Source organism: Triturus cristatus, chromosome 1_1 (genome assembly GCF_964204655.1).
Source record: "Triturus cristatus chromosome 1_1, aTriCri1.1, whole genome shotgun sequence".
NCBI lineage: Eukaryota > Metazoa > Chordata > Amphibia > Caudata > Salamandridae > Triturus > Triturus cristatus.
Window position 1 is genome coordinate 22,250,541 of NC_140579.1, and position 21,363 is coordinate 22,271,903.

General features: G+C 49.4%; 1 protein-coding gene across 1 annotated transcript in view; it reads left to right on the plus strand.

Annotated features, from left to right (window-relative positions):
- The window catches only part of SLC7A8 (solute carrier family 7 member 8), a 125,250-nt gene that overhangs the window by 33,222 nt on the left and 70,665 nt on the right, over positions 1-21,363 (plus strand). The window lies entirely within an intron of this gene.

The following is a 21,363-nucleotide window of genomic DNA, read 5'->3' on the forward strand; positions in this document are numbered from 1 at the left end:
GCGTGTGAAAAAGTAGGTCTTGAAGGATTTGTGCTCAAGCAGCATGGAGTCACGCTTCGGGGATTAACACTAGCCCAAGCTCTGTGCTAGGAATCCGCGGTCTCTGTTCGTCATCTGCTCTCTGGAATTCATCGCCTGAGTCTCGGCCATCGTTATTTCTGCGGTGCTTTGGTGAAAAGGTCCCGTGTTTGTTCACAGAGGAAAACGACAGAAAATAATTGAAGCTGGGTGATCTGTGCTGTGCCACGGTTGGAATCATTCAGTTAGAATGAATACTAGGGTATGTCATTAACTCAGGAACGCTTTCTCCATGGCCTCATTTCAAAGGCGCTTAGTAGCACAGAGAATGGACGGTGGTGCACACCAAGGATGAGAGCACCGTCTCAGATATGCATTTTTCCTCTTTGCATGCCACAGAGACCCGAGGGTCTCGCACATAAACTGCCCTCACTTCCAGGGACCCCAGTAATTCACATTCATGCGTTGCCAACTCCGGCTGCCGCTTGCCGCCATCCGTGCAACCGTGATTGACTAGCCCCGCGCCTCCCTCTTTTTCATGGAGGGGCAGATCAGACCTTCATTTATGTTTTACACTCATTGATACACAAATGAGTATCATTCAGTAGTATTATATTGCTATCTGTGAAGTAAGTCGCTGATCCTGGTGTGGCTATGCAGTTTTGTGTAGTCTAGCTTTCAATTATGTGCAAGCTGGGGCTTGCATGGATCGCTGTCTTCTCCTGTATGACGTAAGCTGGACCAGAATGCCAGGACATTTGTCGGCTTTGGCACATGCACAGCCATCTTATATGATTTGGTGCAAGCCGGAGCTTCACATCAGTGGTCATGTCGGTGGTCGGTACAGTCCATAGTCATTATAGTCATTATGTGGCGTACCTGAGAAGTACTGGTATTCTGTGTGTGTTCTTAAGAAAGGGTCCGGACTTGATGCTGTGACTTTATGCTGTGTGTATATTTGTTTATGTCGCAAGAAGACTATTGCGGCACGCTTTCGGTGGAATACATGAAATCACAAGCAACCCAGAACTGGTTTTGCCCTAGTTAGGATTCAGCAGCCAGGTATAGCTTGGTTCCAGTGACGCATAGTGCACTCGGCCCATGTGTGGGCATACCCATCCCACATAGGTCGACACACTAAGTATGCAAAAAAGTCCATCGTACACTGTGCCACTGGACCAAGCTATACGTGGCTGATGAGCCCTAACTAGGGCAAAACCTGTCTTGGTTTGCTTGTGTTCTGGTTCAGGGAGGACCTGACCTGGCAGTTGGGGCTGGACTGTTCCCACAGGAGCAGGGTCAAGACAAATTTGCATATGGCTAGGTCCAAACTGAGGTGACATGGTGTGCACAGTAGCGATGGACTGAGATGTGGTCCCATGTAATTAGCAGTGGCTGAGATTAGTTCAAGCATTCCACGCATCACTTTTTAGGTCTTGCCTAGCGTTGCAGCGCACGCGCTGCTCGCTTTGCGATGCATGGTGGATTAGGGTATTTTTTAGAAGTGGCGCTCAGGGGTTAACACTGAGCGCTGGGCCTGCTTCAAGGACACGGCGCTCAGTGTTAGAGTAAAAAAAAAAAACGAGCGCGGTGTCCTTGAAGCTGCGCTGCGCACAGTTTTAAAGTTAAGCAAGCATTTGCAATGCAATATGTCTCGCATTTATGTGAGTGTAAGCTATTGGCATTGTCATTTAGAATGCCAATAGCTTAAGCTTGCGTAAATGTGAGACCTATTACATTGCAAATGATTGTGTTAAAGATTATCATCGTGCACAGCGAATGGTCTTTTCCATTATTACGTGCAGTGAGTGGACACCTTCGTGTAGAACAAAGTGGGTAGCAGGTCAGTTTTCTTTGTGTGACGTTGGTGTGGAGTGTCGATTCAGGGTGGCTTATTCTCCGTGTATGGTGTGTGTGTGATACTCTACAGCGAGGGGCAGTGCGAAGTTTTGCACTTGAATGGTGTGGTTTTTTTTATATGGATAGTATTGAGGACAAGCTGTCCCTGCTGGGAAGTGTGAGGCTCGGTGGGGGTTGCACCTACGTGTCCTGTGTCCGTCTGCAGCCCCTTATAAATGAGACAAAGGACGTGGGGCGGCCTGTGAGGGCCAAAAGTTAATTGAGCAGCTGCCTTTAGGGCCCAGGAAAAGTGGTCCACTACCGTGATAGTTTGATGTAAGGCCCGTGTAGTAGTGTCAGCAGAGTGTGCCATCCTGAGGATAATGCGAATACATCATCTGGGGAATGGGTGCAGCTGTGGGGGATAGAGGCAGTGCCAGCAATGTGCAGCTGTGCAAAGTGTGAATGCAGGTCTGAGGAGGGGTGTGAGCGCTGCGAGGGTACGAGTGAATGCAGGGCCCATGGAGGAGTGACAGCAGATTGCTGCTGTGGGAATAGAGCGAATGCAGGCCCCGTGACGGGGTGCCACTACAGTGCAGCTGTGGTTATAGTCGAATAGAGAGCTCATGAAATGGCGCTTGACCAGCGCAGACCTTTGAGGGGAGGCCACAGTTAATGGATACCTTCAGTAGGGGTGTGAGGAGGGACTGAATGCGCGTGCCAACATGTTGTGAGGCTGGGAGTATTGTGAACGGGCATTTTATTTTAGTCTTTGGTCTTGTCAGTGGGGGTAGAGAAGGCACAGCTTGAGGGATAAGCACAGTGCGCAGCTGGACGTAGAATGAGTGTTACGTTTTGTACAAATCGCCGTCCTTCGCACAGGTCGTGCCAGGAAAGTTAAACCCCTAAAATGCCTGGTCACCATTCAACTAGCACTGGGGCAGTTCGAGAACCTGCATGCGGGGTCACACACTGCATACACTTTACCATAGAGTGCAAGCAGTCGCTCGTCTGGTTTGTTGGCCTAAGTGGCGTCAGTATATTAAAGCATAGTTTTGGTTTGCAAGTTGAGAGGGGAAACTTGTAAACATCACAGTAGTCATAAATGACTTTGGTTTTTAATTGTACTAGTACTATCTTTATTTCCTCCAAGGGGCGTTGAAGGTAAAATACAGCGTGTCTCGTTGTACTTAGCCTCATACGATCCTATGTAAATTTTGAAGCGCTTGGACTGTACAGCAAAGGGGTTTGCTTCACTTTAGAACGCTCTTCAATACACGATGACGTGCCTCTATGGCACACTTACATTGGCAAATTAAAATGTGTAAACTGCACGACAAAAACACTGGCAATCACTTGACCGCGCTCGCCAAAGCCCTTACTCTGCATTTTTTTTTCTGTATGTTTAAAATGTTCTGGGATCGTAACGTGATATGATGCACCTTAATGACGGGGTGTACGCACAATACTAAAGAAATGCATGCATGTTTAGCTAGGCCCTGCCACCCTGATGATCCTCTCTGCCTGACACACTCGTGCCCCCGCCCAGTCAGGCTAATGTTCAGCTTCCTTTTGACCGAAACATTCCCCCTGAGGCAGATGCAGTGACTTATCCTCGGCAGTAGATGTCATATTTCTGCTAGGCCCTGAGGTATCTTTGAACGGGGAGGACTTTTTAGGTCTCGCAGACCTAGCGTTGCAGTGCGCATGCACCGCTCGCTCTTCGAGGCATATTGTCTTAAATGAGATTTCAGAAGTGGAGTTGAAGCCCCGCCCATCTTTTTTATTGACTGGCGTCATCGTCTATGGTAAACGCTGGCCTCCGATTGAAAATGAGGCTTCTTTGTTACCACCCTATCTCCTTTTTGGACAGCCCATCCGGACACGATCGTTTACTTGCGGCGTTACACGGTCCTCGATATGTAGGCGGTGAGCACTATTTTGTTTCAGGCGCAGCCTGCTCAGCAGTGGCGCTGTTCCTCCATCGGTGGCCGGACACGCACGCTGGCTGGAGGTGCGCTCACTGTTCCGGCTGCACACGGTGCGAAGAGGCGCGCTTACTTTAAATTAAGACCCGCTTTGTGGAGAAGACCCTGGTACCGCTTGTCTTTGTTTACTGTCTAAGAATGTTCATGAAACAGAGTCTCTTTTCCTAGGCGAAAGTTTGGTGCCGTTGTAGGAAAGACTTCCTTCGGTCATTTTTGGGTTAATTGCATTTTGACGTCTGGATGTAGACGCACTGGTGGTACTCGGGGGTGGTGGCTTCATTTGCTGCTACAGTACTCGATCTTGGTTTATAAATCATCAAACACTGACCTCCCAGTGCCCCGTCTGAGGGAGGGCCTGTCGCCCATGTTTTAATAAATAAAATAAAAAATGGAGGCCGCTTTTTTATTTGTTTTACAATGGTGGCGTCCGCTGCACACCACTCACAGGACATTACTTATGCAGGCATCCGCTTCCAATAACTACACGGGGGCCCACTTTTTCTATACATAAAATCATCATCGGGCTGTCTCCATTCTTCTAGGAAGCGCAAGCAAAAGGAGTATCTTCGTAATTGCCAAGGCTATTCTGTAAGCCTACGGCGGATACTTGCCAGGGCACACGCGCATTGTGCAACAACTTGGGGGTGGAGGGGCGCGCGCAGAGTGAGTGATCGAGAGAGGAGCATGGATGCAAAATGGCTGAAAGCAGCTGTCCCAGTGCTGCATTTCTCCTCTTCGGTCCTATTTTCTAATTATTTTTTTTAAATTGCCAAAACCAACCGCTTGCTCGCTGTATTTTTTTATTATAAATGTAAGACCCTTTTCATATGAGTATATTAGCCTGTGCTTCTTTCCCTTGTGTAGTGTGTTTCGTGTTGCTCTCCCTCGCTTGTGTGCATCTGTCCCTTTCACCCAAGTGCTTATCCCTCTGTGCTCCCTGTTCTACGCGTGTGTGCTCTCCTCCCTGACCCATCCCTTCCTCCATTGCACGGCAGACCCAAAGTCCTATTTTTTAAATTATTTTTTTAAGTTAACAAAACTAATTGCTACCTATTTTTTTATTATCATTAATAATTTAAGACCCTTTTCGGATTGGTAAATTAAACTAGCATTTGCAAGGCACTAGGTCTCGCATTTGTTAAAGTTAGAGCTGTTGGCGTTAAAAATGACAGTGTTTTTTACTTTTGTTATTTTATTTCCAGTGGAGTACTTATATATTTGCATTGCACTATTGCCATCGGTGTAAAAAGTCAGAAGCAAAAACATTGTTCTTTTCAACGCCAACAGCTCTAAGTTTAACAAATGCGAGACCTATTGCATTGCAAATGCTTGTTTTTCCAGTGTGACTGCACAGCCAGGCCTCTCTGATCCTTGTTTTTTAAGTCATTATGACTTCCAGGAAAGGCTTCCTTCGGAATGCATGATGGACTATTTTACATCTTAAAAAAACACCCAATCTCCCCGCTGTCATTCATTTATCACCCGTGCACATTAATCCTTTTTTATGTTTCCTAGAACTGGGAAGGCCAACAAGTGTAATTACCAACATTTGTAACAAGCATTTGCAATGCAATAGGTCTCCCATTTTAGAAACATTTGACCTCTTGGTATTGTAAATGACAATGCCTTTTAGTATTGCTGGTTTTTTAAACACATAAATAAAAGGCATTGTCATTTACAATTCCAATAGCTCAAAATCTCGCAATTGCAAGACCTATTGCATTGCAAATACTTGTTTATACACTTTAGCGAGTCGCCATAAGTGGGACGGGTATGTCCAGACATGGGTCCTGTGCACACTGTGTCACTGAGACCAAGCTATAGCTGGCCCATGAGCCCGAATTAGGGCGATTCTGGAGGACCTGGCTTGGCAGCGCGGGCTGGACTGTTTCCAGTGGAGCAGGGTGAAGACTGACTTGCATATGGCGTGGTCCACACTCCGGTGACGCGGTGTGCACAATAATGATGGACTGGGATGCAGCACCGAGTAATGACCAGTGTCTGAGATGATTCAGGTATTCCCTCCATCACTTCTTTGTATACCAGGGCAGATACAGGTGCAGCCTGGCAGAGGACCAGCCTCATTACTCAACCTTTCATCCTCCTAGTGGGATCCTACCTGGCATAGAGGGGTGACTGTTGGTGGCACCGACTGAAGATAGTGCAGGTGCAGATGGCTTCCTGTATCCCTGTTCGAGATGTTAACCAAGCCTTCGGTAAATTCGGTGCTGACATCTCTGAACTGTGTGTCTACCTTGTGTGCGACTTTGTGCAGACAAACTGCAGTGACTGCGTGTGGGGGGCTCCCTGTGCGCAGGGCTGTGCTCATCCGCATGGCGCCCACTCTGTATCCTTGTGATGTGTCACTCGGTCGCAGTCGCGCTTCTGAAGCCCAGATATATATCTGTTGCGTGGGCACATCCTGCTTCCTGCCGGGCATGTTTTTATGCATCTGCCTTTGTGAGCCGAAAAGACAGAATTCTCCACTCAAACATCGCCAGGGCCCCAGCAATAATCCCTGTTAGGAAGCCAGGGGTCTGGCGAGGGCCGTTCTCGTTGCCTTGCCTGGCGAGCCTGACCAGCAGGGACGGAGGGCTGGCTCCCTGTCCTGGATGTGTGAAGAAGACCCGAGGGAAGGCTTGTATCTCTTTCTGGCTGCAGCGCCAGGCGTCTCCCTTCTAACAGATCGCCTGCAGGCCTCGGGCAGGGTGGTGAGCAGGGCTAGCAGCTGGTACAGCAGGGGGGACAGAGCGCCGGGAGCAAAGCAGTGGCCAGGGCCGGACTGGGAACCAAAACCGGCCCTGGCAAAGTGCTCGGCAGGCCCCCCTGGGGAGTTGGGGGTGCCGCCAAGTTCTTTGCCAGGGCCGGTTTTCGGCCGATTTTGTTACAGGGCTAATTTTGCAGCTATGCTGCAAAAACGGCCCTGTAACAAAAACGGCCCCCAGAGGCCCAAAGCCGGCCCCCACCCATGCGGCGCACCGGGGGATTGCCCGGTGCCCGCGACGGCCAGTCCGGCCCTGGCAGTGGCGCTTTACACTCACACTATCTGGCACATGCATCAAAGCTTTTTGCGATCGCAAACGGTGCCATTCGCAAAAATCAGCCGTTTGCGATCGCAAAATTAGCTTTTGCGATGCATCAAGGGTCAAGGCCCTCGCAATTTGAGAACTCGCAATTAATTGTGAGTTCTCAAATTGTGATTGCATTTAAGGAATCGCATTTTGTGATTCCTTAACTGCGATGCAAGAACCACTTTGAAGTAGCGATTTCGCTACTAGGGGGCGCAAATTACCATGAAGTTGAACTTCATGGTAATTTGCAAAAACTTTGAAAAATGCACTAAAGTGCATTTTTCAAATTTGTAGGTTACCCACACACATCTCCTTGGGACATGTGTGTGCACAACATTTGTGCACAGATCAATTTCAGGGGTGCAACAGGGTGTCCTTTTGACACCCTTGCACCCTTGAAATTCCGCTTGCATGAATGAATAGGAAGCTATTCCTTATTTGCGAGTCGCTATTTGCGAGTCGCAAATAAGGAATATGTAGGAATCACTATTATTATAGCGATTCCTACATGCATAGGATTTTGCGAATCCTTAATATTCGCAATTAAGGACTCGCACAATCCCAGCTTGATGCGTGCGCCTGAGTGTGTTTTACTCAAAGACAAACGTTCGTATCAAAATGTGTTACTATCAAGACGCCCCCTTCCTTTAGTTTGAAAATGGTGTTGCTTTGAGCAATGCGCACGCTTTCAATTACCCAATTGTATGAGTAAAATATACATGCGAGGTTACAAGAGGTATAATGGGTTTTAAAGCTATTTCTCCGCGTTCTCTTCCTTCCTGTGCCGGTGCGGCGAGTGCCCGGAGCTGGGCGCTTCCGCGGAGATATGAAGTCCTGGCGGGGCCTGGCCAGCCAACCGTCCACCCCTTCATGCCAGTATATTCGCAATTATTTCCTTGGTTAATAGTAACACGCGTTATTTACAGCGGTTAGAAATGGCAAAACGTATGATTTGGCACTATATAACTACAGAGCTGATATTAACCCATTGAGTCTTCCTCATACACCCTGAGGGTTGAAGAGGGGGGGCTGGGCGTCATGCGCTGGTCCGTTGGCCCTCCACAGTAGTGTAGCAAGGGTGCCATGGACCCTGACACACGCCAGGAAAATGGCCCCTTCGACTGCTGTGGTGGTAGTAAATTCTAGCATTCTCAGGCTTCAATGAGCCTCTCAGGGACCCGGTGCCATTGCACCTGCTGCACCATTGGTAGCTACCCCCTGCCACTACCCGAGATAGGAAGCCAGCGTTGCCCATAGCTGTGGAGTGTGGCGTGGCATCCCTCTGGCCTCAGCGGATGTGACCGGGGGTCAGGTCCCCTCAATAGTGACATACACCAGGATGCCACGGTTCAGGGTATGGAGACGTATACCCGGGGACCCCAAAAGCTGAGTGACTTGTAGCTCCTTGGAAGCCCTCCCACACCCCTAACACAAACCAAGTGTAGCGAGCACATGGCGAGGTCACCTCTCAGCAGTCACCTCATCCCCTGCCGAGAGGCGCACTTGAGCCCCCTCGGACCCCAGAGAGAGCCGGGCCGGCGTGACAGCGCGGTGCGCAGAGTGGCACCGCTGACAACCACTGTGTAGGTCGCAAGCGAAAGTCTCGGCAAGGCCACCCAAGCCTTCCATCCTTCAGAGTAACATCCCATTAGAGAATGGGAGGAACTGCTGTGTATAGCCCCTAAAGGCCGCCACACTATTGTGTAAGCTCTGAATAAAAAATAAACGCAGCCGTAAGCGTCTCTTTGGCATCTCGTTGGCCGCAGCGCTATTGCCTCAGAGGCAGCGCGGCGGGTGACACGGCAGCCTTAGGCAGGGCAGCGAGGCAAATACAGGGCGCAGAGGGGCCTCTCGCCATTGGCTGGCGGCGGCGCCGATGCTCGTGTTGCTGGGCGCAGAGGGATGCGGACCTTGTTGATTTGCAGAAGTAGGTCACAGTTCACTCAGCTGTTTTGTAGGATGGGGGGAGAACCTGTTCTGTCCGGTTCTGTTTCCACCCTCTGAGATCTGAAGGAGGTATGCGGGTGAAGTGTGTGTGTGTGTGGGGAGGGGGGGGGGGGGGGTCGTGCAAGGCCAGCGGTTATTTTCGTTGTTTTCAGGATGGGACGCCACTGCTGAATCAGCAGATAGCGAGTAGGAACAAGGCAAAAAAAAAACAGGAGGGGGCTGCTAGAGAGAAGATGACTCGAGGCTAGCCACTGGGGCGCTCAAGGGGAGCGGGCTGAGGGCCCAAAATAGGTGAAGGTGCATCACTGCTTAATTTGAGCCGGTGGTTGCTGCTAGGACCCACCGACACACCTTTTTGAGAAACGGCACTTATTTTTCATCAACAGACTGATCCAGATCAGGAGAGAGATAAACACAAAAGGAGGAAAGAAGGAGGGAGAGAAGGACACAGCCAAGCCACAGAGGAAGGAAGCAGGGTGGAGAAAGAACCTGCAGGAGTGAAGAAAAGGGGCGGGGGCTTAAAAGAGGCCCTGCGTGGAATCCAGACTGCACAGCCTTGTTATTGGCCCCCCCAGCCTTTGACCACGCCAGGCGACGGCTTCTGAGCAAACCTTTGGGCCCTGCACTTGTTCTTTTACAAATAAAGCACTGATCCATTCCCTAAGGGGGCCTTTCAGCCACGCCTGTTTTTGGTCAACAACTCAGAACTAAAACAGGAAAAGAATACGGGGTGGGGGTGGTCGGATAGGGTGGAGTGTGCGTTAGGGTGGTGAGGTATTGCCAGGCCTGGCTTCGGCAGTGGTGTGTTATAGTTACATTTGTGTGTTTTGTCATTACTGTCCGCGCGCGTGTTCGTGCTGCACGTTGCCGATGCGCGTGTTGTCAGCGCTGTGTGTGCTCAGCAGCTCAGTGTGCGTTGCAGTTGTGGCAGCGCTGTGCGCGTGTGTTGTCTTGCTGTGTGTATCTCGTGGCCATAGATTGAGTTGTTATTCTTCTGGACGGCGTCGCCAGTGTCGCGTGTGTTGTCTTGCTGTGTGTATCTTGGGGCCATAGATTGAGTTGTTATTCTTCTGGACGGCGTCGCCAGTGTCGTGTGTGTTTATTCTAGCAGCTGGCTCGCTCCTCGCTTGTTTTCCAAGTATTGAGTTTCCTGCCGGAGGGAGCGCGTGTTTTCGACGCAGGAGGACAGCGCGTCACGGGGAGTTTAAAGGCGGCCTGCGTGAGAGCCTGCAGAGAGACGGGACGGCATGCGGGTCTCGTGACCTGCCGGAGTGCCGGGCCAATGACGCGTCGTCTATGTGGGGGGGCTAATCTGTAGCAATAGTGGAGTTTCTGCAAGGAGGGGACAGAGATCTGTAGATGACGTCACGGCAGGGAGAGGAGTGTGCCGCCTGCATGAGGATGGTGTCTGCAGGGAAAGAATGATGTGTCTGCAAAGGCATAGTGCCATTATCGGCAGCTTCCCCCACCCCCAGGCTGAGCATGCGTGAATAAATAAATACACAGGACAACTTTTGTTATGGGAAAATATTGCTGCAGGTTTATTCCAATCAAAAGTACACAATATGGTAGATTATTTTACGGGCGATCCAAGGGCAGGCAGCTGAACCAATCTACGCTGCCCCGTCCGCTTGATGAGCCTGCACTGTGGGCCACCCAGTCAGTGCTACACATCCTCCTCCGGATCACGTGACACATTGGTCCCTTATTACTCAGACCCTTTTCAGGGCGGAGCGTAGCAGGGCAACCCCCGGTTGGTCAGGCCCCCCAACCGCCCGAAGGACTAACGGGGCGCCGTCGCGGTTTTCCAGGAACCTGCCCTGAGGCTCCTGGTCTTTGGCTGTGGTACCCCTATTGTGCCGCGCAGAGGTACCCTTACTGTACCCGTCTGCTTCCAGATCGCCCTGTAACTCCACCAAAGCTCTGGAGGCGGCTCCCGTCACCCCCAGAGCCCCCCGCCAACACAGCTGTTTTGTCACCTGCAACCTGCCATTTCCAAGGCCTCCTGCAAGTCCAGGAGGAACAGGTCCATCCCCACCGAAGACAAGTGGACCCTATCATGTTCAAAGTATCCTTCGACATTAGCCTGGATCAGCTCGTATCTGATGAAATCCAGACCGCTCCGGTCTGTGAACTTACGCATAGAACCACTGACCCTCTTGCCGGAATGTTCCACTGCCTCGCTGGACCTGGCCCCGTGCCAGTCCCTGCGAGGGAGGATCTCAGACCACCAGAGCTCGCATTGTCCCATGCGTTTGCTGATTTCCCCCAAGTCAGACTTCATGGCTTGTAACAGCGCCCTCCTCCCCATGGGAATAAGGTCGTTGCCCCCTAAATAAATATAAGTATAAGTATAAAAGAGGCTTGTAGAGCGCTCGACGACCAGACGGTGTCTTGGCGCTATGGTGTGTGTGATTCGCAGGAAAATGAATTATAGTTGGACCTGGAATAGGCGATGTTTGAGCATTTTTCTGAAAAGGGCATAACTAGGTTGGAGTCGCATCTCCACAGGCAGTTGGTTCCATAGTCTGGCTGCACAAATGGCGAAAGAGCGACCGCCCCATCTGGCAAGTTTGAATCTGGAAATGCAGATAAGGCCACGATTGGCCGACCGCAGAGCACGGGGCGGAATGTAAGGTATGAACCTATCGGTTCCATCGTTCGCGCCCCCACTGAAGCGGGCCCAATGAACCAGACAGAGTGCTTTGAACTCGATTCTTTGTTGAACCGGAAGCCAGTGGAGAGAGTTCCTACCCGTTGAGGTGGGGCAGCCCCTCGGTAAATTCAAAATTACCCGAACCGCGGCATTCTGCAAGGATTGGAGCTTTCCAACCTGGAACTTGTCAATGCCCAAAAACATGGCGTTACAATAGTCCAGTCTGGACATGAAAAATGCGGCCATCACCGTTTTTTGTAACACCGAAAGTATGTATGGAAGGATCTTCCGCAGAGTTTTTAGCAGAAAGAAACAGGAAGACGTTAGGCTATTGACCTGAGCTGACATGTTCAGCTTTTCGTCCAAGATCACCCCCAGATTCCTCACCTTGGTGACCGGGAGGGGACATGGCCCAGCCGCTGATGGCCACCAAAGGGTGTTCCAGACTGAGGGACCTTTCCCAAATTCCATTGCTTCGGTCTTTTCGGTATTGATTTTTAAAAAGCTCAAATGCATCCACTTCATCACATCGGAAAGACAGGCGTGGAATTTGGCCGCTATTTGATCAGGATGCTCAGTAGCTGATATCACGAGTTGTGAGTCGTCCGCATAGGACACCAACGTGAAGCCATGTTTCCTGACCAGACTAGCCAGAGGTCTGACATAGATGTTAAAGAGGGTCGGGGAAAGAGCCAAACCTTGGGGGACGCCGCAAGGCAAGGCAAAATTTGCCGAATGTAGACCGGCCCAGATTAAGCTTTGTCTTCTATTATCCAGGAAGGAGGAAAGTAGGTCCAAAACTCGGCCCGCGATCCCAACCTCCTTAAGGCGCTGAATCGGCACCACATGATTCACGGCATCGAACGCAGCGGACAGATCCAGGAGGACGAGAATAGCTCGCCCGCCTTCATCCACTGTCGCCCGAATACCCTCGGCTGCCGTTATGAGGGCAGATTCTGTGGAATGCCTGGGCCGGAAGCCGTGCTGGGACCTGTCCAGTAGGGCGTTCCTATCCAAATACCCCATCAGGCTGCGGTTAATGGCCTTCTCAGTGACTTTAGCCATCAAAGGGAGGCCAAAGATGGGACGGTAATTTTTAAGTTCAGAGGGGTCCAGACTGAGAGGCTTTTTTGAGAAGGGGTTTGACACACGCTGATTTCCAGGTGACTGGATAGGTACCTGCCACTAGAACCTGGTTAATTAGGCCCGTGAGACTGGGAGCTATCCTGTCCGCCACCAGATGGATAATATGAGGTGGACATGGGTCGGAAGCAGCACCCGACTTTATAGAGCCTAACAGTGTCAGAACCTCCCCACTGGTTAAAGGATCAATGGTGGTCAACCTACATGTGACCGGCTCCTGCTGAGAATACAGGGTGAGAGGTCCCGGTGTATTGAGTAAGGCATCATAGATAGTGGCCACCTTGTTCTGAAAAAAGGCCGCTAGCTGGTCACAAAAGGACTGATCCGGGCTGAACTGGTTAGCCTGCTGTGGGTTTGCCAGGAAGGACACCGTTTTAAAAAGTTCTTTAGCGGAATTCCTGGCCTCGGACATTTTACGGGAAAAGTAGTTCTTCTTGGCTTTCCAAATGGCCTGCTTATAGTTGTGCAGGGCCTGATTGTAGGCTAGCTTATGGCCCCTATTGTAATCAATTCTCCAGAGTCGTTCCCGCCGTCTGCACTCTACCTTCAGTAGTTTAAGCTCCGAGCTATACCACGGGGCACCCGGGGGACGCCTATTCTGGGTAGCTGACTGGAGAGGGGCAACCTGGTTAATAGCATCCGCAATCCAGTTGGTGAACTGGGAGACGGCTGTATCATTATTAGCTTCCAAGGTAGGGGGGGGGGTTGCCCAGCGCCTCAGTCAGGGATAATTGGGTTATCTTGTTCCATCTCCTAAACAGGATCTTGGTCGGTTTGTGGGGATCACTTCTAGTCCTTGATTTTAGCCCAATCTTAAAAAACACCGCCCTATGATCGGTCCATGGGAGGGGTTCAGCCCTAAGAAATAGCAGGTCTAGGTGGTTAGAAAAAAGACCGTCCAAGGTGTGGCCCCCATCGTGAGTTGGGGCTGCAACCAGTTGGTGTAGTCCATAAGCCTCCAAGCTGTCCAGAAGTCTAGTAGTGTCCGAGTTATTTTCGGCCTCCAGGTGGAAATTAAAATCCCCAAGGATCGTGTAGGCCTCAAACTCTGTACAGGACTCTAGATGAGCTTGGAGAGCCTCTAGAGACGCGGCCCTAGGTCCGGGAGGTCTAAAAACCAGTAGCCCGTGGGAGACGTTTGTATCTTTTATGTATACACTAAATTGCATCGCTTCTGCATGCATGTTGTCAGTGGCCCTGACCTGGACCTTCAGGTGGTCCTTGTAAATGATTGCCCCCCCCCCCCTCTACCCGCCTCTCTATCAAGACAGTGTAGTGCATAGCCAGGAGGCATGGCGATGTTCCAGTCTGGGCGGGAAGCCGCGCTGGTCCATGTTTCCGTGATAAAGGCCATATCGGGAGAATGGGAGGACAAGAGCAATTCGAGTTCGTATTTATGTTTGACCACAGAGCGGGAGTTCAGGAGGATACAGACCAAGTGATTCTTAGAGCTCACCATAGGTTCCTGGTCGGTATTTCGCCTCTGAGTCTCACAATGGTCACCGTGGTGTCCAGCCCTTAACACCTTGCATAAGGGGTGGGCAGTTCCTACGCCATGACTCCTGACCTCCCTAGCCGCGGAGAAACAGCATCCAGGGCAGATGTAGCTGTGTAGATCCTCTGGGTCTGAGACAGGGACACAGTGTATGGATTTCGCCACCTGCAAATCCCACAGCCTTGCTCGAGTGTATCGTAGGGGATAGGGTGGGGGGGAAGGGAGGGCTTTGCCACTGGCACGCTCCTGGCGCGGACGGGCGCAGATGGGCTTGCCTTTGGCGCGCCTTTGTCACGCCACCGGCGCGCCTGCTGCGCGCGCTCGCTCCAGCGTGTGTTATATGGCAGCCGGGAGGTTAGCGCTAGACCGCTAACCTCTACCGGAAGTATGGGGGCGGGCCCGCTCGCACGGACGGGCAACGCACACCAAGGAAAAAGGCCGGGAGAAGTGCTCCTGGCTTACAGAGTGAGGTAAGTGAAATTAAAACCAACGTAAGTTTTTGAATTGGTCAGAGCCTAAAAACATGAAGAAATACACAAGCCATCACACTAATTAAAACGCTTTACACATTTAAAAATATTCATACCAATTTCAGTCAGCGTGAGCACTATCGCAGCCCGTACCTAATTCGGCTGTACCGCTGCTAGTTTCCAACACACATGATGTTGGGGAGGGTTCCCCCTTGAGCCAGTCATTGCTCTAGTCTGTTGGTGATGCCCCTCCATCTCATTCCAGGAAAACCCATCCAAACAAACTGCGTTTTTGCAAACCCCCGCATCCAATTCCTGCGTGCAGCCCACTGAGCCAACCTGGCAACGAATGACTGGCCGATCACCCAAACTCGGGAACCTGGTGGATAAACGGACGCCATATTTTACACACTGTTTAATGTCCATTAAGTCACACTTTATCAAGATCACTACAACCCACTGCACTCAATATTTATAATTTACATGCTGTGCCATCAAGGGCAAATGTAACGCTCAAAACAGCGCGATTGCCAGCGCCCAACCCTCTTTACGCCCTCCGGCTCCATGTATGCCTTAAATGCCGCTGTGGCCGCCCCAATCCTAAAGGAATGGCTGGAGTACTTTCTGACGGGGCGGGCAAGGCCCGAGGGTGCTAGGCAAGCGCCCATGATCCGGTCTACCTGGAATTTCGTCACGGGACCTAAGTCTGCATGTATCAGGAAATACCCCGGTGCTGCGGGGCGGACGGACATATAATCCTTAACTCTGGCACCTGGGCAATACCTTGGGTCCCCCAATGGTTTCAGAACTACATCAGCCCCTCACCCTGCCTGGTCTGTTTTGGACTTCCTAATATGAATCACCAGCTTGTCCGTCAGTTTAACATCCTGGTAGCTTAAGGCGTCGCCAGACAAGTCTGATTTTGATCTAGCCACCAGTTCGCTTATCCTGAACGCCCCAAAGAATGCCAGGCAGAAGGCTGCTGAGAAGAGTCTGTCCTCAAATTGCGAGTGCGTGACCTGATGTACTACCTTTAGCATCCCCTGGAGGGTGGGAAAGTCAATGGGACCCCTAGTGTCCGGAGCCCTAACCTCCTCTCTGGCCCACCCTTTGCGGGCCGCCCTGATCAAGAAGGATTTAGGGGCATATTATCAAGGACGGCGTTAAAATTATCGCCGCTTTAGCGGCAGGAAACTGCAGCTAAAAGCGGCGATAACAGGCTTGATAATATGCCGCAGAGAATTCCTATAGAAGCCCATGTTCTGGTGTTCCAGACTTCGTCATCTCTGCACTCCTCTGTTTTTCGCGCCCTTCTTTCTTCAATACCTATTACTGTTACTCATTACTCTTGTCATACCTTCCCTTTCTTTTAATGTCCCTCCATGTCTTTAACCTGGTCTCTCCATCTCTTTCTCCTCAACTCCTCTTTCTGACTCTATTTCCTTTGGCTCTTCTTGTTATTTTCTTTCTACCCACTCTAATGTTTCCCATTTTTATCCATCTTTCTATAATATCAGCTTTTTGGTATTGCTATGGACCACATAGTCATTTCTTCATAAAATAGTACAATAAGAAGTACAGAGAAAGAAGGGGGTTCAAGTAACTCCCCATTAATCAGTAGCATTTGTTTTTTTTAGGTCGAGCCTAGTGCTGCGCGCATGAGCTGCTCTAGGAGAGGGCCTCTTGGAATCACTCCAGACTTTTCAGTAAACTCGTGCATGTGGCTTTAGATTTTCCACACATTGTATTGGCCTTTGCGTGTGGCTTTCAAAAATGAAAGCACGCAATTGGCTAAAGGCAGGTGCATGCCCCACCTTTTTCAGTAAATGTTTACTGCCACAGCCTCCAACTTGTGGGAGCAAGCAGCAGCGTGCAGGGTGCCAGCTGCATTCCTTTGTGGATCATTAGACACAGCGCGGTCACGCGCAGCTGGAACCGGACAACTTGTATTTGCATGCAGGGGATCTGAAATAAAGAGCTCTGGTTTAATATTTATGTGCGTTTTTTTTCCGACCGCTGGAGTTTCTCAGCAGTGTTGTTTTGAAGCCTTGTGACATACGTCAATCAGCAGGATCCTAGCCCCTGCTTATTATTAGTTCATTTTTGGAAACCGTGGCAGTTCCTCTTCTTATGATTTATAATGTTGTGAGGCGGTTCTTGCCACCGAATTGATTGGAGCTCCTGGTTTTATTTTGACATTTGTAAGGATATATAATTCGTAATTGACTTTACAAGTGGCTATGTACCAATTGCAGTGAAATTTTGTTATTAACTAAGATACACATTCCTGTTGTTTTGGTTTGATTGTAATCTCCGCCTACGCGCCTGCACGCTATGATCAAAACAGATCAGGTTACTCAGTCAGCCGTTTGTGTTCTAGACATTTTTTTTTGTTTTCAATTTTTGTTTATGTTGCAGGTAATGGCGGAGTAGTTTTATCTTAAAACATACATTATTTCATTTGTGGAATGGCCACACACCCGATCTATCATCTTTTAACCCCACCCCCCTTTGCTTTTTCTCTGTGGCCTACATTTTGTCAGTAGATGCCACAGGTGTGTTTCATTGAAGTCATGCTGTTGGCCACTCCGGTGTTGACGAATTACAAGACGTGTGTGTATGACTAGAACCGTTTATAAAACACAAACTTTGGCGTTCCTAGGCGCCAGAACAGCCTGCACGATTTGAATGTAAACAAACCCAACACCATGGCAAGTGGTACACTCCGCTGAAGAGCAGAGGGAGGCGGGGTCATGAGGAATAGTGTGCCAACAAAACCGATAGAAAGCACCTCAAAACCTATATACAATGAATCGATCATTAACACCCATCTAATCTTTCTCGTGTCGATGGAACTGCAGCTTTGTTGATGCATGTCACAAGTGTGCATTCCTGAAGCATTGCCAGGATTCGGACTGCGACGGCAGCACCAAGAACAGCCGTCTCATTTATATTCGATTTATAGTTTTTGATGTGACACCTCGTAATCTTTAGGGTGTCAGGGCGCTTTACGTGAGCGCCTGTCAATAAAACGAGGACATAATTACACGTAAGAAACTATATTTAAAGGAAACATTTTTAAAGGTAAATAAAAGCATATGTGATACTATTTCGAGGAGAAAAACAGTATTTACACGAGGGCATTGGATCTCAGGATCATTAATTCTCAAATATGCGTAAGACTGGCGTGTTTATCAAAACGCATTTCTTGCTACGTATATCTTTTAAAATAAAAAAATCTGAGTCTCACTCGTTTAGTGAGAGTGTAACTTCTTAGGGATGGCTGGCCAGTCCGAGTGGCCAAATTGGCTTTATTCAAGTTTCACTAGGGCACATTTATTTCCCTTTCTAGGGAAACAGAAAAGCTTAGAACAATTTTGTATGATAACTTTTCAACATGCTGGACAACAACCACACTGCTCTACATCATTCATAACTTAAATACATTGGCAAAGCCAGTAGAGCTGGCTAAACACAAGGTCCCAAAGGCGAGACCTATTGGCTATGCCAATGCTTGTTTTAGTTTGCCATTGCTAAGAGAGTGTTGTGTAATGTGTGTTTCCTTTAGGTTTTGGTGGTGGAGCACCGGACAGTCCTTTTCTTAAAGAGCAGCTGTGATATGGCTTGGCGCTTGGAGTATGCAGTTATTTTGTGGTCTTTAATGCGTTTTATTTTCTGTCGCTCAACATTTTAATTGTTGGGTTAAGACTGTTTTGTTCAGGAAATGTAGCTGTTCGGATGCTTTAGCCTGTCATAAAGACAGTGGTATTTGCTTATCACCCTTGTGCCGCCATTTGTTTTACTTTGCTTTCCTGTTGCTACACAGACTGGGGTGCATGGGCTTACTTAACATGAAAATAGTGACCCCTTTGTTGCTTACATCTTCAAGGTTCAAGATTTACAATGACAACTTCTTATTCCCATTCCTTTTCATAGCACTATTATTTGTGAGTGTTGTTAAACTCTGCTAATGCAGTCCAGTCCGTCCAGCAAAGGGGCCATATTCCTAGCTTCCATATTGTTGTAGCACATTATATTGTTTCATTATGTTTTTTTTGTAGGGCGGGTGAGGGGTAACATACACACTGTCACCCAGTTATTACATAACACTTCCCCAAACTAAAAGACCGACCTAGTTGCTTTGCCAGTGCTTGTACCGTCTGGATCCATGGATGTCACTTCCAGCGTTGAAGTGAATATTCTTTTTTAGGTCTGGCTTGAGTGCGGCTATATGCTGGAGCTTTTCTCACCTCACTTTGAGAAAGAAATCTCCATTCGCTGCCTGTGGTCCCACGGGGTCAGTCAGCCAGAGGGTCTCCGAATGATTGACAAGGACTGACAGGCCCCACATGTACACTCTGCTATATACAAGACCCTAGCATTGGTCACATGGTGAGAGTGCACACAGAGTATGCCCAGCTGAGGCCATCAGAGCAGGAGAAAGGTTTTCACTTGGTAACATACATGTAAACAGTTTTGACTTGAACAAGCTATTCACTAATGTCATGCCTCAAGAGCTAAAAGACAAGGTGCTTCAACATCAGAGATGGGCACTTCCTCTGGGCAGTTTTAGCCTGAGTAAAAAAAAACACATGGTAAAGCAGGTTAGAGGTACAGTAACATGAGCAGGTGGGTTTGCAGCTTTTTTATAGCTTCTAAAAAAATATACATGCAATATATACATTGGGTTTCAGAAATTAACAGCTCTCAAGTCATGTTATTTGTCTGTTTGCTGCATCATCCTCCATCCTGTGCAGTGCCGTCATTGCAATACATTGGTTGTGCTGTTATCAGCATATGGTATAGACTATTTGGCAAACAGAAAATCTATCTTGAAGAGCCCCCCCCCCCCTGCTCTGAAAAACCAACACTCTGCCTTACAAGCGAAGGCAAATTTGAACTATGGAGCAAAACCAAGGGAAATGATGGACGGAGTGTGGAACATTGCAAGCACTCACCCCCAGTCAACTGATCTGGGTTTAATCCCCCACCGTTCTTTAGCCCACTCTGCCACCCCAGTTCAGACATGGCCATATGCAAATCAGTCTGACCCTGTGCCTCATGTGAACAGTCCAGCCCGAACTGCCAAGCCATGTCTTCCCTGGACCGGAAACAAGCATCCTAGGACCGGTTTCTGGATCTAATTTGAACTATGATCTAAAATTTGAGTATGCAGATTATTTATGTGATGCATTACGGGTTATTTTGGAAGAAAACCATGTTTTAGTGTGGAACCAAATCTTACATAAAAACACATGGTCCATAAAAATACACTCGACAAATAGTTATGTGTACATAGTCTTCTTGGTGAGGAGCTGCGCCATTGTTTCTCTCAGAGTTCTGTTTCATCCCTAAGGTCAGATCATCTGGTCTCTTTTCTTTGTCAGTGACCGCTCTCTAAGACTGTACATCCCAGGCGCGCAACACCCATTGGACTCAAAGGGCTTCAGCCCCCCCCCCCCCCCCCGTCGTGTGTGGCGCCCGGGATGAGACACCTTCCTGGGCGCACACACAGCCGCACCCCAGCACTTCACAGGTCTATGTTAATGAGGCCTCGCTGTTGTTTCACCCCTTCCAAGAGCTCCTGCAGCTCCACTCTACATATTGCTTAAAGATTCAGCCCCCCCCCCTAAATTTTTTCTTAGCCCTCCCCCCCGAAATTTTTTCTTAGCCACCCCCCGAAATTTGGCTCTAGCTGCGCCTCTGGTACATCCCATTATGGTCCTTTTTCTGTGTTGTTACTTGTAAATACAATTGTGATCCTTCTTCAGTGTCGTTATTTGCATACACTATTGTGGACCTCGTTTGTCGCTGGTTTTATCTGATATTGTGGCCGTTTTCCAGCGCTGCCTGTGCCCTTGGGTCACTGTTGTCCTCCTACTCAGTTGCTGGTTGGAAGCGCCTATGTAGTCCTTCTTCTATGTCACTGGTTGTATGTGCTAATGTGGCCCATCTAACCTGTAGTTATTATATAGAAACAATGATTTCATCCTCGTTTACAAAACATTTTCCAAATTATATCAGTTACTTTCCAGGGCCATACTAATAAATGGTCGCTGCTCTTTTTAATGTCTCAGCATTTAGTGACAGCCTGCGGTCAAACCGGCTTGGGCTGCGTTGTCTCAGGACAGCCTGTGCTGAAGTCTTGTGCTGCGTTGTCTCAGGACAGCCTGTGCTGAAGTCTTGCGCTGCTTCGTCTCGGGACAGCCTGTGCTGAAGTCTTGTGCTGCGTTGTCTCAGGACAGGCCTGTGCTGAAGCCTTGTGCTGCGTTGTCTGAGGACAGCCTGTGCTGAAGTCTTGTGCTGCGTTGTCTCAGGACAGCCTGTGCTAGAGTCTTGTGCTGAGTTGTCTCAGGACAGCCTGTGCTGAAGTCTTGCGCTGCTTCGTCTCGGGACAGCCTGTGCTGAAGTCTTGTGCTGAGTTGTCTCAGGACAGCCTGTGCTGAAGTCTTGTGCTGCGTTGTCTCAGGACAGCCTGTGCTAGAGTCTTGTGCTGAGTTGTCTCAGGACAGCCTGTGCTGAAGTCTTGTGCTGCGTTGTCTCAGGACAGCCTGTGCTGAAGTCTTGTGCTGCGTTGTCTCAGGACAGCCTGTGCTGAAGTCTTGTGCTGCGTTGTCTCAGGACAGCCTGTGCTGAAGTCTTGTGCTGCGTTGTCTCAGGACAGCCTGTGCTGAAGTCTTGTGCTGCGTTGTCTCAGGGCAGCCTGTGCTGGAGTCTTGTGCTGCGTTGTCTCAGG